This window comes from Labrus bergylta, chromosome 14 (assembly GCF_963930695.1).
Source record: "Labrus bergylta chromosome 14, fLabBer1.1, whole genome shotgun sequence".
Taxonomy (NCBI): Eukaryota; Metazoa; Chordata; class Actinopteri; order Labriformes; family Labridae; genus Labrus; species Labrus bergylta.
The window spans coordinates 9,922,385-9,941,353 of NC_089208.1; the positions used below are offsets into that span (position 1 = coordinate 9,922,385).

General features: G+C 39.8%; 1 protein-coding gene across 1 annotated transcript in view; it reads left to right on the forward strand.

The window, feature by feature from the left end:
• pcdh1a (protocadherin 1a) overlaps positions 1-18,969 on the forward strand; it is a 99,783-nt gene that overhangs the window by 75,916 nt on the left and 4,898 nt on the right. The gene's annotated exons all lie outside the window — the stretch shown is intronic.

Below are 18,969 nucleotides of genomic sequence, written 5' to 3' on the forward strand. Positions count from 1 at the left end.
GATGTTAGATTGTGACAGGGAGCGAGGACCGAGAGCGGAAGCAAAGCCCATAGGACGAACACATAGGACAGGGAGATGCGAGAGATGAACCGCAAACCAAGGATAGACCTAATTAAAATGTGATTCCCCTCCTTCAGGGAGATAACAAAGAGCCCACATAAAATGAAGGATCAGACAGGAAAAATCAAACGAGACAGAGGAATTCCTCCCCAGCACCACCTGAATAGTGACGTGAAGTCTTTTTTTTTTTTTTTTTTGCGAGCGATTGAGTGACAGAGTGACAGGTTGTACTGGTGCGGAGCTTATTCGTTGCAGCTGAGATGACTGACAGCCTAAAAATTGGGAGGTGAGCATGATGTGTCACTCCATTTAAGTTGGATAAAAGGCAATATATGAACCACAGGCTGTCAGCCTTTGCATCACTGGGCCCCCGAAATATCGACATGGATGTGTTTTCTTGTACAGGTTGAACTTTGACGGAGGGAAAAAATCTACATTTTGAGTGGGTGTCATCGGACTACAGTGGAGAGGGATGTAGCTCCATTTCAGATTCACACTAGAACTTTGAGTTGGTTGAATTTATGGTTTCAGCATCACCTTTTCTTTATTTGCTTGTGTCAACTCCTGAACTTTTAAATATTCGAACACTTTTAAGTGACACCATTCTGTTCCATTCAGGGCCTTTTATTTAGAAATCACTAATGTTGAGTAATTTAATGTCAGAGAGCGTTAACATTGTTTGTTTCACTCAATGCTAGTCCTTGTTCCATTTGGGACACCCGAGTCAAGCCCCTCTCTGCCTGTGGACTGCCAACTGAAGCAGCCAAAGTGTATTGAACTGGGTGGCAGAGAGGAAAGAGGGAGTGTGGTCTGTAGCAATCTCTCTGGTTCACTTAAGTCAACATCAACATACTCCCTGATGGTTACTGCCTTTGGAATAGATTCAAACTTCATTAATAACATTTCTGATATATGCCATGAATGCTGCCGGATCTGCAGCAATTAATTTATGTTCTTTTTCCATCGTATGCCTGAGCAGCTGCTCCCTCCTCCCATCTTTTTTTTTTTTTGTCTAATTCTTGTCTTCAGGCTGTGTTAGAGTGCACTCCATTTCAGTTTCCCCATGTGTATTTTTCCACTCTTATCTTCACGCGTGTAGTTTTCACATTGCTCAACTGTTGGTTTGTCAGAAATGTTATTTCCATCAGATGCATGTGCATGCATGCAAGCTGTGTGTGTCTGTGTGTTAGTGTTTGCACCTGCACGCATGCATGCATTTGTTTGGACTGGAAGGCGTTTCATCACTCCCCAAATCTCTAAATCATTTTGATAACAGTGCTATTTTACTTTTAATAGACTCTCATCGTAATCACTGAGCTCTTTCATTCTTCTGAAATGGTTCGCTTCAGACAGCATGAAAACTGCTTATCTTGTATGTATGGTGGCTGTCAGGATGCATGATTAGTCCTGCACAGTGAAATCAGAGGGAGACCAAACACTGGTCTCCGTCCGTCCCATCTGTCCATACTCTGTTACTCAGACAGTGCAGATCTAATTTTGATTAGTGGGCAATTCAAAGTGAGTCACAGCATTTATTACTCATTGGCTTGCAGGCAAAGTGCATCATTTTGGGAGTATCCTTTATCAAAACATACATTGAAAGTCTCAACAATAGGACGAAAGTAGGGTTAAAACAAACTATTGTTTTTGTTTTTGATTGATTTGCTGATTAATTCTCTATATTAATAATCTATTAGTCTTTGAAATGTCAGAAAGCTGTGAACAATGCTCATCATAATCCCCCCCTGAATGATTATTACTTCTTTTGTCATTTAAAAACAAAAGACACATTTAATTTACTTAAATGACAAAAGCAACAAATCATAATAAAGAGACCTTTAACATTTGGGATTGATGGATTCATCTATTACAAATTATTTTTTAGTTTCAAATTTTCCATCGCATTAATCAATGATGCTCTTTTAGACACAGTTATCAAAGACTACTAGAGTTGTAAACCACTCTCTTATGTTCAATTTACACAAGTTGACATCAGTAAACATACATTGTCTTCAATACCTGAATTGACTTGGTTGACTTTTTTTCTCATGGTTACTTACTAGATTCAAGATTCAAGATTCACTTTATTGTCTCACAAAGTAAGACATTTGTCTGTGGCTCTTCACCCATGCTGCAGCCATAAAAAAGACAACAATCAACAACATCATTCACATCAAACATACAACGATAAACATTGCATAACACGATGACCATTAATGAAGTATATAAATACATACACAAACACACAAGATGAAATGTCACAAGATTGATTGTTTTCCATTTCATATGATAGATATACTTTATTAATCCTGCGAGGGGAAGAGGAAGTTTACCGGCATCAGACAAAATTTCCAGACTGGAGATTGAACAGGAGACCCTCTGGTTTCCCACCCACATCCCTACAGACTGAGCTACTGCCACCCCCATGTATTCTAATGTTAAGTGTCCTTTGGTCCTTTGTAAGGTGCCATATAAATTCAAGATATTATTATTATGATTAAGAATAATCAAGAAAAATGTCTAAAAGTGTATTTTAAGTAAAAAATAATTACGTTGATTATTTTAATGATGTACCATTTGGTCTCTAACCTGTCAAAAGTATTGAATAATGCTAACCACATTTCTTTGGGCCAAAAGTAACATCTTCACATTGCTTATTTTAAAACCAGCCATTCAGAATGATATATCAATTAGCAAAATATTTTAACAACTACTGTAATCACGAAGGCATTGCAGTTCTTGATACAACAGTGAAAGATTGTAAAAGAAGTGTGTTGAATTGTATACGATCTAATTTACAAAATGTTACATCTATATGCTTGTATCCTTGAGCGATTTTGTCTTCATAATTACAGAATTCATCTAATTAATGTTTTATATATATATAAAAAAAAAAAAAACTCTAACCATGGAGCCCAATGGCCCACCTGGAGTCATATAATACATTACATTAATTGTGTAACTTTCCGTTGCCCAAGTACCCTGATCATGAGTCATCCCGGATGACCCGGTCATCCTCGTCCCTCTTCTTTGGACACTAGTGTGTCCATCAATCCCGTCACGTCCAGTCCCACACAGACAATAATCACTCTTCTGCGGATCACTGGTGAGGCATCTTGGCTGTAAAACTAGGGCTACCACTGATAGGACACAGGTGGATTACAGACAGGTACCTGTGTGCACACACTCACACTCACACTCACACACACACACACACAAACTCAACTGACCACAGATGGAGGAATTTTGCTGTGGCCGGTTGCCCAGCGTGAGGTCTCCCTGTGTCTTCCTCTGTGCGGACTCATTGCCATATGGGCTATTGAGACAGTCGAGATAAAATGGAATAAAATGACATTTGCATGATAATGAGGTTCTTTAGTGATGCTGTCTGATTTTCCTGCCTTAGATCTCTCCTATGATGCATGTAGCGTTGTATATTTGTTCTTTTTGAACTCCTGTCAGTGATTTTCCTCTGCTTTTACTGCTTGCCATATCTGTATCATACAGGGTAGTGCTGCTATAGCCCTTCCTGTGAATGGTTCCCTGGTTTGTATGTGCAAAGCATGAGTAACATATCAAAGAAAGATGTTGAGGCAGACACTGGACTGTCGAAAGTAAGAACATGGCCCAATGTTGGTCGTTTGTCTTATAAGTGCAAGCTTGGGCCCCTGCCTGATTGCATCACATACACAGATGTTATTGTGTCTGTGAGGAAGTGTCATTCATTACAATACTAGACAGAACTACTCTGAAAATCTCATTTATTCAATATCGAATAGAATATTGGCTTGTGTTAACGGGATATGTGGCATCAGCTAAAATTAGCAACCGTGATAAACTTCCTACCAAGATGGAGGACACATTTGATCCTCCTTACATTGTTCAAAAGTCAAGCCCCTTCTGCTACCCAAAACACACAACTAACTTACCGTTAAAACAGCAAAGATTCCTCAGGTCAGGACAGTCTACAGACATTCTCAAGTTGGTATGTAGCAGACAAGGAAAGTTCATTCACTCTTGTGTTAGTGTTCATTACCCCCCCCCCCTCCCCTTTTGTTTGTCTTCTAGCTCCAATAACCAATTAAACCTAAACTTCTCAAGAAAATGAACACTTGGAAAGAAATTAGGGAGAGAAAAATAACTATAATAACAGAAATATGTCTGAGGAAATGTTCTAATTCGTCCCATCTGTTAACATGGAGGAGGCAAAGCTTATTACCAGTTAAGCAGCCAGTCATTGGCTCATAATGTTTTTTTTTTTCACTTCTTGCTTTGATTTTTAATCATCGTTTTCTTTGAGGTCCACTTCCTGGTTGAAGATGGTGCACTGATGAATGCACACATGAACACATGAACATGACTTGCTCCATCAGGTGTTTGCAATGTGGGACATCTTTTTTATGTTGATTCAAATCATGTGAAATCACTTCACAGTGCTGTGAAGTGATTTTTTTTGAAGGCATTCTTGATTTGAATGCCTTCATATATAGATTGATTGTAAATAGTATTATGACTTCGTAGTCTTTTTTAACTTTTCCTATGGTAACAGCAATTGTGTTTCACTAGGGAGCATTTAAAGCTAATTATTGATTCAACCCAGCTTCCATGTCTGATGATAGGGACCCCCATTTTTCTGGTTGTCCTTTGTTTTTAAATCATGACATTTTTTTTTTTTTTAATGTAAGTAACCGATAAATGCCAAGCACAGGAAATCAGAGCTTTGGACCAAATTCCTAAACTGACTTGATTATCATGGCTCTCCAAATTTCCCGGCTCCTTTTTTTTTTTCACACCCTGATTCAAAGGGCTTGAAATACGGTGATCTGTCAGAAGCCTTGCCTGTTAGTAATATTAAGTGAAGTGAGACCATGCAAACCAGCGTTGTCGTCAATGCCACCACCCGAGAAGGGACAGGTCATGGGGCTGGCAGTTTTGTGGAAGCTTCCGCGGAAGAAAATGTCCTTACAAGTGGTCCCCTGGGGCAACTTGTCATGAGTAATACGCTTATAATCCCGAGCTCATTCTTGCACACACATTATGCTCTGCTCACATCAGCTGCTGCTGTTTGTTACCCTCCAATTGTTTGTAATTTTGCTTCGGTGCAAATAGGTCACTGGAAGAGAGGGTAACTAACTGGAGCAGAATTAAACTCTCTAACCTGGATTATGCTTTGACACCAGTGACAATGGTTAACTGCAGCCTTTTTACGAATGACTTTCTGGGACAATGCGGCTGAATCCAAAATGGAACTGATGATGTGTCAAGATGTCACAGTTTTGAATGTGTCTAGATTTCCCTTTGCCCAATTTGAATCCAAAAATGTGCTCTCGCTTACGTGATCCCCAACAATGAGATCTATGCACACACATTAAAGCGTTTGTCAAATGACTGCAGACAGGCCAGACCTTTGAACAGGGCTAGAGAAAGGACATGGTATCACAGCTCAGGCCATTAACTGCTGTAAAGAATGGAATTGGCTTATTTTCTTTTCCAGTGAACTGACATATTATTGTGCGGTAGAGATTGCAGCCTCATGTGAAATCTAGACGGCACGAGAATAGAAGTCCCATTATCCCAATAAATCTTACCCCTTGCATTCACTTTCATTCCACCTTCTGCTGCACATAAAAGTGATTTCTCCGTAGTTTCATCATTGTGTCCGGCTGACTGGCAGACTGTGCTAACATCAATGATAATAGCATGTTTTTGCCAGACCTTGAACTTGTTTGTGCTGCAGCTCTTGCAGCTTGAATAAGTGTTTTCGGTGTTGTGGGATGTGTCTTTTATATCCATTTTTGATTCATTTTCTACCATTTTCTTCCACTTCATATGCGGTAACTGGTTACTGTGTTCTAAGAAGGACAAGAAAAAAGAGAAAATGCTGTTTAGGAAATGAAATGTAGTTTAAATATTAAGAGGAAAGCAAAAACCATAAGTGAGTTAGTAAAGATTTCTGGTATATTTTCCTGGGATGGACTCCCAGTGCTCTCTTCATTTTGATTGCGATCTACACAAGCTACTCAGCTCTCATCCACATGTATATAACATGGATGAAAACCCAGATGAGTGTTTTGTATTATGCACAGGAAGAAAAGTACATGCATGAAAGAGCACATTAAGATCCATAAATAGTGCTTTTAACACCATGCCGCTGCTGAAAAATGTCCAGTTTTAGCACTAAGCTTGTAAAATGAATGAGTGAGCCTGTGTGCCTAAGCCAGGATCCCTAAGCTTTAGATGTGCTCGTGTATTACTCTAACAAAAGTGGATGGCTCTCTCTACTTAGGCAAAAAAAAAAAATTGGATAGCCTGCTCTTACCCACGCCAGTGAGTCTGGGCAACAGCATGCTGAAGCAGCAGGTTTGGAGGTGGTGATGTGTGTGTGTGTGTGTGAGCGTGGTCCTGAAAAAACAAGATTATAAAGACACATGGAAGAAGACTTCTTAATTAGCCTGGTGTAGCTTGTGGCTGTAAGAGACGCCCCTGAGTGTCCACTGGCAGGTCCTTGGGATTCTTGAGCAGAAACTTTAAGGATAATTATGGAGGCAGAAAATAGAATGTGGTGGTAGAGCTCGGCTGCTCTCTGTAGTCTCACCTCAGTTGGGATTTGTGGTGCAGGTACTGTAGAGTGCTGTTGTAAACCGGTAGAAGGTGGGATTCTGACTGACTAGGAGCCAGATCTGCTCCAACCTCAGTTGGTCCGACAGCTCAAGTCGGCATCAGAGAAAGGCCCCCGAGGGTCATCTCTCCATCATAGTGTGATGGTGGGGGGGAGGGGGAAGGAGAGCCGCTGCACCTCCCTCTAACTAGTGTACTGCCCTTCAATGATGGATGGCACTTGAGGGAGCAGAATTGTACTGTAAAGGTCTGACATGCATTTCCTTATTTTTCTCGGAGTTACCCAGGAATGGAGCCGATCTCACTTTCAGACTTTCTCGCAGTCAGTTGAGGATATCTCACAATTCTCCGCAGTTCAAGCACCGTACAGGCTCAATGAGGACTTACATCCACGGGACAGAAAATGTTCTCCCTGCACCGACACGGAGAGCTGCAGTACGGCTTCTCTGACCGAATGGAAATATCCTCCCAGTGACAGGATCAATTCTTAATTTGCAGTTTTGTGTTAACATGGTACATTATGCAGTCAATATTCTGCATGCCTTGAGCTAAAAGAAAAAGAAATGACTTGAATTGGTCTTGCTTAACCTCATGGCCAACTTCGTTACTGTGTTATGCTATTTGAGGTGACATGTCTAAATTGGACTGCTCGTGGACAAAACAATCAGGAGAATTTGACAGGGTTTTTAATCAATGCCAAATCTCAGCAATAACTTCACCAGTGCTAGAAATTCTAGCCAACAGGACTGATCTGAAGATAACTTCTTGGCTGGAGCTACCCCAAAGGAGTCCTTTTTCTCAAGCAGCCAAAAGTAAAGTCTTTCTGACAGAATTTTGCACAATGAGGTATCACAGTTTTACTGCATTTCTGCTTTACACAAAGAAAATAGTAGTCGTTATAGTAAATTTGCGATCTGTTTTTGCTTGTTCTAAAACACACATAGTTGTAATTCTTTGGTTACCACGGAGGGCCATGCAATTATCTGCATTTTTCCACTTTGGATAGCTCCCTCTCAGATGGTCATGTTGTAAACCCGCAACACTTGTCACTCATTTTGATGACCTGTCTGCTTTGAAACAGTATCTAGCCTGGAGATGAGGCACCTATCAAACACAAAGCCCTCACAGGCACTGAAAAAAAAAAAGCAGATGGCAAGTGCAGTCACTTTAATAAAAAAATAATAAAAAAGCAACGGCAATGTTTACTCTTGTTGTGCACTGGCTGTATGTCTTTTCCCTTCTCTCTTACAGCTTTCCTGCTTTAATGCTGTAATTACTATCACTCCCTGGCACTTCATAGCACAGAGTAATATTCACATGATACAAAAGCATAGGGAATATGCCCCAAAATGTTTTTTTAAATATCACTGAAATGTCTCCAAGCCTCAGCCGAACATGAAGTGCACCCAGGGTCAGAGACAGAGCCAGACTGCTGCACTGCGTACGTGACCTAATTTTCCCATCAGTTCATTAAATTTTCATTTTATTATCTCAAAAATGCATTGGATGTCCTGTCCATTTATCTTATTTTAATGTGATAAAACATTTATATTGCTGCTTTAATGCCCCTTTTAATACACAAGGCAGCACTAAAGTGCAGGTTCAGTCTTCATTCAATTAAGCAAAACACTCCAAGATATCCCCAAGTGTTCCCCCCCCCCCACACAGTGGTTTTTTTTTCTCCCATTTTTGAACAAATATTAAAGTGCAACTGTGTTTTTTTATTTTTCTGTTGGACAGTTTTAACAACATCAAAAGACATGAACCCTTCTTTGACAAGCCAAATCTTACGAGGGTCAATTAAACGGGAGCAGCTGAGTGCGATGGATTCCGTAAGGAACAACAGGGGAGGCTGGACTCATGCTGGCCTCAAAAAGCCGACATGGTGACCCCCTGCTGCCTTCTGTGTTTTGCCTTTCCTTAAAGTCCATATTTAACGACTAAAATTTAGCAGTTTTCTTTAATGATTATATATTCAATCATGCTCTTGATTCTATGTGATATTCCCTCCACCCCCCCTTGCCTTAATCAAAGCCTTATTACGAAAGCGCTCTCCTGGCACAGGGCATAGACGTGTAGAGCAGCGTTGGGAGATTGCCGCTGTTCTTTCGCCGTTGCCTCTCTGCAACACAAAAGGCCCATTTTCATATTTCATCACGTCACAAATTTTAATTTTTCCTGCTCCTAGCTGTATTGTTCAGAGAAATATTGGAACAGAGGTTCCATCAGGGTCTGTTAGTATGCTGACTTTTCAGAAATAATTGTCAGTCACGCAGCAACTCTCTATCTGCGATAAATGGTCAAATAAAGCTTTGCCTCACCAGGGCCGCTGTTTAGCCGCTGCATGGGCCGCTTACATGAATCTGAAGATCGGATTCTGTGAGATTATGTTGATGTTTGTCCATACTTGGCATTAAAATGATGTTCCTCTTGTGACTGTATTATTTAAATCTGCTCGTATTAGAGCTGATCACGGTTATCTCTCAGTAAGCATTTTGCCTGGAATGCAACCAGAATACACAGCGCTCTGATAGTCACCTGAACCTGACCACTCGACTGTGGCAAGTGCTTAGAAGTGCCAAATACTGCACTTCCTCAAGTGGCCACTTGAGGCTGGTTCCTAAAGCAAGACAATGCTATTTGGCCACATATTGAAATGCCCAATTTAACTGCAGAATTCAAAATCTTTACTGCCTGCTAAAAATATAATTGTTTTTGGTCTCTGTAGCTCAGTTTCTCTGTTCATTGTCATAGAAACATGGCCATATTCAGTGTAAGGTAAATAAGTAAATAAGTCACTTACCTTAACATCGATGCAATTCTTGTGTTGTTGGTGCTTTAGTATATTAAAGGCAACAATGACTTTGAAATATCCTGTTTGTTATATTTATCTGCCCGTTAGCCTTTTGGATTCTTGAGTCTGCAAAAGAAACATTTCCTGTCATCTACAACCACAAATAAATATTTGTGAAACACTGTCCATTACAACTTTTTTGAGAATGTTATGCAAGTATGAATATGTCTATATGAATCTATATATCATTTTTTTTTTAAACTCTGTAACAGTATGTATATTTTGTTGTGTTGATAATTGTATCACTTCAGGGCACCACTGGAAAGAGACAACAGTCTCAGTGGGCGTCTATGCTGAAAAAAAAAAATAAGATTAAATAAATTAGACAAAAAAATTCACAAGCTCATAAATAGGCCTAAATAGGGAAAATACTGTATAGCGTTGTTAACCTGGTATTAGCAAATTCATTTTCTTAATGGCTCGACCTTCTTGTCCAAATATGGTCATTATAGGCACACATAAAACTACATTGTGACAAACAAATTGTTGAACTCAAGGCTGTAGAATTGAAGTTGACCAACCAACCAACTAATGCGTAACATTATGATGGCTACAGCCATCATTTTAACAGACTTATGTTTGAAAATGTTGAATAAATAATCCACAATCACCAGGCTTATGAGGTGTGACTAGATGTTTAGGATAGGATAGTACTTACTGATCCCCAGAGGGGAAATTTGGGCGTTACAGCAGCACAGACAAGAAAGCTCCAAAATACACATTAAGCAGAATAGATAAGATAAATAAAAATAAAAACAGGGGGTATATACAGTACAAAATGAATGATGAAGTTAACTGGGGGGAATTGAGAATTGAGACAGTATTTACAGAGAAGACAAGATAAAGTGACAAGTGATGATTAAAGTGACTTGGTATGATCAATAGCAGCAAGTAATGTAAACAGCAGAGAAGAGAGGCAGTGTTGTACCACAGTAATGCAGAGTGCAGTTATTTAATATAATGTAGTATAATATAATATAGTGTAATATAATGAAATGTTATATAATATATACTAGTATAATAATGTAATAAAAATATATAGAAGTTTAGATACTTCACTCGAGAGCAAAATATCTCTACTTTCTATTCAGACTATGCATGTGTAAGTTAATTAGCTGCTAATGTTAGCTCTCCCAAGTAAGCCACGTCTCACAGCATATAGACTGGAGAGATCAAAGGCAGAATTAGCAAAGCCGTAACATCTTGATCGAAAGGGGAGGAAAAACAACAAATTGAACATGGAAGACATCCTTTTTACATGTCAATAGGATCAATGAATGAAAGATGGCGAGCATGAAAGTGGTGCATGGGAATTAACTCCAGGGAAATCATTCCTCCTTTGATAATTGGAACTGCAGAGCACATATAAGGAAGACTTAAAATGTTGTATTGATAAAATTTCAACTGCGGATGAGTTGTACCCACATTATATGGTGTGATTTGATCTTATAGCATAAGCACTAAAACATAGTCAACATCCTAGGTAGAATAACAGGGAAGCATTACACTGCTCACCTTGTCTTAATATGAAAGAAACTGCTTTTTTTGTACTGGAATGAAGAAACTAAACTCTTTAATGGGTTAAATGGAGGCTCTAACAATGGAGACTTGTTAGTATGTGGGCGACAAACAAAGATAAAAGCACAACAGTAGCATATTGCAACCAGGGTAGAAAACCCATTACTTTAAATGTTTAGAGGAAAATTCAGTTCAAGGAAATTAAAAAAAAGAAGCTTAAATGCGGCTTCACCAATAAGCCCTAAATGTTTAATTTTCTTCAAAATAAAACATATTTCACCTGCTTGGAGGAGGCCATGGAGCACTGCCACCCTGGTAGAAAGGGCCGAAGAGTGCAAATGTGAAAGCCTGGAGCGCGATGAAAGCTTCAAAGGCAGGGCCCAAGAAAGAGACATTCAGACAAGAAGAAGAAAGAACATCGGGGTGTGAGACAGGAATAGACAAGTGACTCTCCAAGTAAATGTCAGACTGTAATCAGAGCAGGGGTGGCTGATAAAACAGTCCATCTAATTATCATGACAATATTTCCCAGGAAAGAAAAGTCATGAACGTCATGAAAAAAAAAAGTATTTTTGGCGTTTGTTTTTTTTCGCTCTATCTTTACTTCCAACCTCTGTGCTGTCACCAACGATTAATCTGTGCCAGAAAGCGACTTCTGCTGGGTGTCTACACGTGCACGCAGTCGGAATGAAGCAGAGCAAAACTGAGCAAAAGCAGAGTCAATCGAGTTGCTCAGCTGAAAGTGTAGTCTGTAGATTTTCTAGTTTGTTTTAAACTAATGACGACCCTGTCTCCTTGTTCCGTGACCTATGCAGAATTTGTAATGGAGTTACACTCTGTGGCAGAAAAAAAAGAAGTCCAAAAAAGTCCAAAAAAGAAAATCATCAGCCTATTGAGCGTCCAGTCACAACCCCACACCACAGGGATTTACTCTACATTTCCTTGAGCTTCTCTAATTAAATTACACAGAAAAACTGAATGGGAAATGCAAGGTTTCCTATTTCAGGAGTGAGAGAAGCAGAAAGGAGCAGAAGAAGCAGAGTGGGCCAAAATGTAATTATGCAAGCAGGTTATCACATGGATACCATAAATATATGATGGGATTATAAAACGCTTACAAAATCAGTTTCCTGGTATGATGTCTGTAATGCCTTTGCAGTAATTAAATTAGTCCACATTTTTACAGTGTAACTTTTCAAGTCAGTATTATTTACTCGTACCCAGTGCCAAATGATTTCAACCATCCATGTGTAGTGGGTTTCACCTTTTGAAAAAACACACCTCACACATAAAGCCAAATTTTAATTTCTCTTGCAGCCTGAATCATACTGTGCCATACCTTTTGTCTACAATTTGAACTTTCCTTAAAGATGTCATTCGGTCATGTTATGGGAAGGCGAATCCCGAGTAAAAAGTCTGAATGCAAAAACCTTCATTAAGCTTGCAACATAAAAACAAAGATTCTGTCATTTGCCTCATCATGCTCTGTTGATGGCACATGAATGTTATGTTGTATGAGGTGTAAAACGCGCTGGAATGTGCTGAGGGTGACTAGTCTTGAAAATTAACGTTTGCACTATCGTTGAATTGACCTAAATTAGAAAAAAACATACTAGATAAGAGAGGATGAACTTTGCAATTTGCTTTGGACTTCACAGCGCTCTGATTCAGTAACAAAACATCTAACGAGAGCATAACTTTTAAAATTTACAAAACCACCAGGTCATATAGATTTTAGGAATACATATTTAGGTTGGTACATCACATCACATTAAGCAGAAAAACATCCAATGTAAACACTGTCTAGAATAGAATAGAATTACTTTATTGATACCAAACTGGGAAATTGTGGCAAATGTATCTGTTCAAAATGAAAAAATCTAAGCATTGCATTGTGCCCATAGAAATAAGCATCTCTAAAAAAGAAGATAATGAGCAAAGTTAAATGAAAATTCAAGTTTAAAAAAAACAAAAGTAGTTCTACATTTAGAAATGTTTAAAACAATGAGTTTTATATGCTTTTTGTTGTTCAAAAAAATCAGAATAAAGTATTATGTTGATTGCTTTTATTTGTGAGACATTTTAAAAACGTTTCTTTATTGAATTACATAAAGTTTAAGTTCAGTTACACAGACATTTAGTAATAATAATAATAACACAATAATTAAAATACCTATAGGTAATACCCTGAGTCATTTAGATACAAAGTTCAAAGGTTTTATTGAACTCTGATCATATTGAGCTCATGATTTGAAGTAGGCTCCTTTATGCTAATCAGCATGTCCCTGTGTTTTAGCAAAACACCCCCTATACTGTGCATCCCACTCCAGCACAGCCCACCATAAACATTTCAATGCACAGCATCAATAAAATACCTACACTTGCCTTAGAGAACATTATGCAAATGTCTATATTTAGACTCTATGTGATGTCTAACTAATGCTTTTCAACCTCGATATGCACATTCTAGTCTGAGTCCCTGAATCCCTCTCTGCATGAATATGAGATAGAAGACAGCGTATAGAGCTCTGCTGTTTAATCTGACTGCTGGTATAAAAGATGTAGGCATCCTTTGTTACAGTAGGACTGTGGTCAAAACTACTGTCCTGATGGTTGTGCAAAAGCTAAATGCAAAGGTATTTATATGCTTCTCAGTTGTGTTTATTTGATATAACCAGGCAGTCCCATTCATTGACAGTTAGAAAAAAACATGGTATTATTTGGACAAACTCGGTGGACAAGCTTTGAAAGTGGATTTATGTATGTATATGTAACAATCACAACCCTGAATCTCTTCTGCTCATGATGAATATTTTGAATTGTTCTTTCGCTTTGGCATTCTCTGCAGATCAATATTCTGATGCCAAGGTTCATAATGCAATTTCCAGTCTGTAATTGGCCGGCAAGTCTAACGTATTGTTGTGGGCAGAGGCATGAAGCTGTTCTCCTCCCAAGCAAACACTTTCTGTGCACCAACAGAGAAGCAATTATATTACAAAATAAAGCAACTATGCCATCACTTAAAAAAACGGTCTCCTCTCAGCCCTCCACCAATGTTTTTGAATCTGTTTTATCTGCAGATGCATCGTGTGTGTCACAGTTTGACAAAGCCTTAGTGCTGGTTGACATTTCACACCGCGTATCAACTTCTCAATTGGAGGAGCTGGTGCATAGCGTGATCTGTCAGCAGGTGCTAAGGCTTTGTCAAACGCGGTGATACAAAAAGGCAGTCTTCAAATAAAGGAACTCGGAGACAAAATGGTGGATGGTGGGAGAGCTGACAGGAGGTGTAGCATCACCCACTGAACCATCTACAACCGCTTCTTTTTCCTGACGTGCCTCCGGCCGATGCGTCCACTCATCAGCCCTTTGTCAGAGAGAGAGAGAGAGAGAGAGAGAGAGAGAGAGAGAGAGAGAGCGGCTCACCTGCTCAGGAAGCTGAGCATTCAGAACTTTTTTAAGCCGTGAAGCAGACTCTGAAACGTTACCCTCAAAACTGCCTGTGCAGTGTTTAGCTTTGATTCGTCGTCTGTGGACAATTTGACCGAGTCTTAACTAACATAGTTATCTTAGGGGCGTTTGAAAGTGATGAATTCAGGTGTTTATGTAGTCTCGGGAAGTCTCAGGAAGAAAAAACATAAAACATGCATCAGATGTGTATTTATAACCTGCGTTATGACAGCGATTTACAAGGTCTGAGCTGTGAATACAAAAAAAAAGTTATTTGTAATATTAATTAGAATTTTGTATTTTTCAGCTTATTAATACATTTTTGGCACTTTTTTTGTTGTGTGTACGTGCGTTGATAGGTTGTTTTTAGAGCTGAAGTGAACTCCACTTTCATTTTGACTTTTTCTGTTTTTGGAAAAAGTTTGTAAATTGCTCATTTTAGTCTCAAGTGTTGTTTGATCAAGGGTTTCAGTGTGCCTAATCATATTTTTAGGTTTTTTTAAATGGGCCATGGCAATCTCAAGCTTTGGAATGGCTGCTTTAGAAATAAAGTTTTCCAACAACTAAGGAGGCAAGTGTTGCTCTGACAATGAACTCTGCCACACAAAAAAAAAAAAAAAGATGCTTTAGAATGAATGCATAATAAACGATTTACATAACAACACCTTAAAAATGAAACGAAACAGTTAACGGCAGCTTTGTCTCGAGTCACTTTCTGTGGAAGTAAGGTGACAGAGCCTTCAAGCCTACACATTCTAATTGTGCTCGTAAATGAGACAATGTAGTCTCGGGTTACAAACTCTGCCATTGTTCTTTTGTTATTCCGTCACAATGAGAAAGGCAAGAAAAGTGCATGTCAACACTATGTTTGTGTGCTTGTAGCAAGTTTTCCTGTCTTGGAAAAAAAAAAAAAAAAAAAAAAACGCTCCCCTCTGGAGGACAAAAAAAAAAAAAAAAAGACTGTTTTGGTAGCTTCTGCTTACTGTGAGAAACTGTTCCCGGCACTTGAATAACAAGACCTGACATGTCATAGCTAAAGAAATACAAAACCCTGTTTTCTTGTTGTTTTTCTTCACCGAGTATGACAAGCACAGAATGCATTTACACCCAGTTATTATACTGATAGACTGCACCAGACACTAATATCAGCATCGGATGTTGGATATTTCTTCCCTTCCCCTGTTTGTTTCCTGGAACTTTGTAGTCATTTACCACATAAACTGTTTGCAGGGACCACAAATATACCATTAATATCCCTCACACACTCCCCAACGATAGTAGCTGTTTTTCTACCCCGACATCCCTCTATGAGCTGTGGGTCTCTCATATTTGTTCGCCATCGATCACAGCGGTGTGGCACACACGCTGCAAAAGCAGCCGGTGGGGAGAGGCAGCATTTGCAATCAAACAGAGAGGAGCGGTGTGAAATCTCAGGAAGAGGCAGCTTCCCCCATGCCCGTGGGCAGGGGATCAGACGATGAGGAAGCCTGCCTCAGACACTCAACACCTCCCACTGGCACCCTGATGCAAGCAGCATGCAAACCCACCCCTCACATGTATCTGTCAGCCAGGGGGGGGGGAGGGTTAAGCTCAGTGAGTACCCCACTCTGTAACTGCACTGTGGCATGCTATAGTATGCAGCTGCAGTGGAGGTGATTTTAGGAGGAGGTTGACTCTGAGTCGTTGATGAGGTGCTGAAGGTGGCAGAAGGTGGAAATTACGGTTTTCCTTTTTTTTTTTTTCTCCTATATTGCTTTAAGCAGGCAGATGGTAGTGACCCAATATAAAAGATGGAGGGATACAGGTGCAATCTATCTCCAAGTCTCCAAGAGGCAAAGAACTGTGCTGTGCAGAGAGGGAAAGTAATGTCATTGAGTCATTGCTCTTCAAAACCAAATCACAAGCCCCCTAAATCCAGTCAGCCTGTTCCATAACAGTGCTGAGGTTTGCCCGTCTGTTCAGCATTGTCCACCTTGGCTCTCCTTCCATGACATACAAGACTATAAACTCTAAAGGGTTTGTTCCAGACTCAGGGCAGATTTATTTCAGGTGGAGGTGCAGGAGAGAAAAAAAAAAAACCCAGAAAAAACAACAGGCCCGACTGGGTAAGAAAAGTCTCCCGCAGTGCCTTTGGCTGCTCTCTCACCTCATTCCATGTTGTCTCATTTGCTTCATCCCGTCCACCAAATATTAAAAACAATGATCGCTTTCAGCCTGGTGTGGGAGTGTGTTTTGATGTGAAGAGCAGACGGTGTTCTGCCACGCTGTGAGTGGGTACTACAGCTACAGATGGCTAATAGCCACAGCAAAAGGCAGACACAAAAGTATAATTATCAGTATTGATTTTTTTTCTTTTTTTTTTTGCGTGAGAGATAGAATTGCGTATGACAGAAAGGTCAGCGAAGCAAATGTGAAATTGTCTGCTTTTGCAAATGATACACCTGTATTATAACAGGCTGTCATAACTACATGATAATCAAGTTATAATTATTACATGTTGGGGAAACTTTTCGGAGCAGACGTGTGACTGGACGTTATGTGCTCTACGAAACACTAATGACAACATGCAGAAAATGACTACTCCAGCACGACAGGCTACAGTTGAATATAGACTTCTGGTTAGTTAAATTACCCGTTCTGAGGTGATTTATGTCAAAGCTAAATATAACTGTATAAAATGTACATGAAACTCTAACAGACAAAATAATGGCCTACTAAAAAAAATCTGGCATTAGGAGCATCCATGTTCTCCCTCTCGATGACGCGTGATACGTGCTTTGGCACTGTAGGAAGAAAATAGCAAAGCTTTGCCAAGCTAATGTGTATCTCGCTGTCATTGCTCATTTTCTGGCCCTTGATGATAATGATGAGCGCGGATCAGAGTGTGCTTTAATTCCTGCATGGTATCATTCTACATTTTGTGCTTTCTTTCAGACGGCATTTCAACACGCAAGTCAAATCCAAAAGATAATTTTCTAAAAACACGGTCGACCTGAAGTCTATTACCAACCCCGGGCAGTCAGCGAGGATGTGGCAATCAGAGCTCACCCCTTTTTGTCTTCTATGCCTTCTTTTGTGAGGGTTCAAAGAGAAATTATGCATCAAATGGGCAAAGAAATGGACATTTCTTTCTCTCTCTGTGCATGAAGTCCCATTGCACATGCGCCCTCATAATTCATAAAGAAAGAAACCAATTGTGGCATGTGAAGTGTTTTAGATAACAGTCGTGAATGTACCTTTTTTCTCTCGCTGTACACAGATTTCTAGTTGTGCAGTTACGCTGACTTTGAGACGAAGCCGCTTGGTGTGGCATAAACCTCCTGGAAGCTGTGGAGAGGTTTTAATCAAGTGTGAAATCCTTTTGGAGTAGATGCCTACACGACTGTGCTTGTGCTCGGAAGCGTACTCCTCAAACCCCTCTCTCTCTCTCTCCCCAACTCTCTTCCCATGAACATCTTTTTGGTTGCGAGAGTCCATTTCGCTGCAGTGATGCATACAGACAACGCTCTTAGCTGAGCTGAGAAAATGAAACTCCAATCATCATGCACGAGGCGCTGCACTCTTGCCTTTGGTTGCCTGTCGTTTTTTTTTCTCCGAGCTCAAAACTTCAGTTTCTTCTTTTCTAATCAGGCATGAAGTGCAGTTCATTCATTTGAAAAAAGAACCATTGACATCGGCCTTGTAAACAAAGATAGGAACTCTCCACTTACCCCTAATGATATAATTAAGCATGAACAAGGCAGAACATTGCTCAATTGTGAAGTGAATGTATTAAATGGTCTAAACACCTAGCAATTTAGGATTATTGGACAATGAGATTAACAGCAACAATAGAGCAAGCTATGCATTCTTTAATTCACAATGGGACACTTGTACATGGATTAGCCATAAGCAATGCATATTTTAGACATAATTATGCAAAATCCAACTATATCTAAAAATAAAAGCAGCTTAAAATCTTGCCATGCAACCATACAAGCCGTCTCCAGTTGCCATCTGATTGATCGAAGTCTTCGGTGGGCCAGATGCAGTTTTTTTTCCAGCCTCAGAGGTCTGACATTTTGCAGGATAATTATCTCACCACTAGTCATGAGTACAATACTGATGCCATGTCTCATAGGCTTACTGTCAAGCTGGCATTTTCTCTATCAGCTTTGAACTCTCACCACTGCCTCTTAATACGTCATCTCTTGTGGTTGCATCATACGCATGCAACATCTTTCTGCCCGTTTAGTGTGCAGCACACTGTGCTCAATTCTTTTTTTTTCCCCGCGAATACATTCACTCCCTTCCACACACTGTCCTGTTTAAGCCACGAAAACAAGACAAGTGCGTCCGTGATGGACGTGCTCTTTCATGGTGTGGACAGCGCCGTGGCATTACAGTAATGCACTTACAGCAATCAAAAAAGTTTGCATCACAGACCCACAGATCTTCGTCGTCGGCTCCTCTCTTCACAGACATTGATT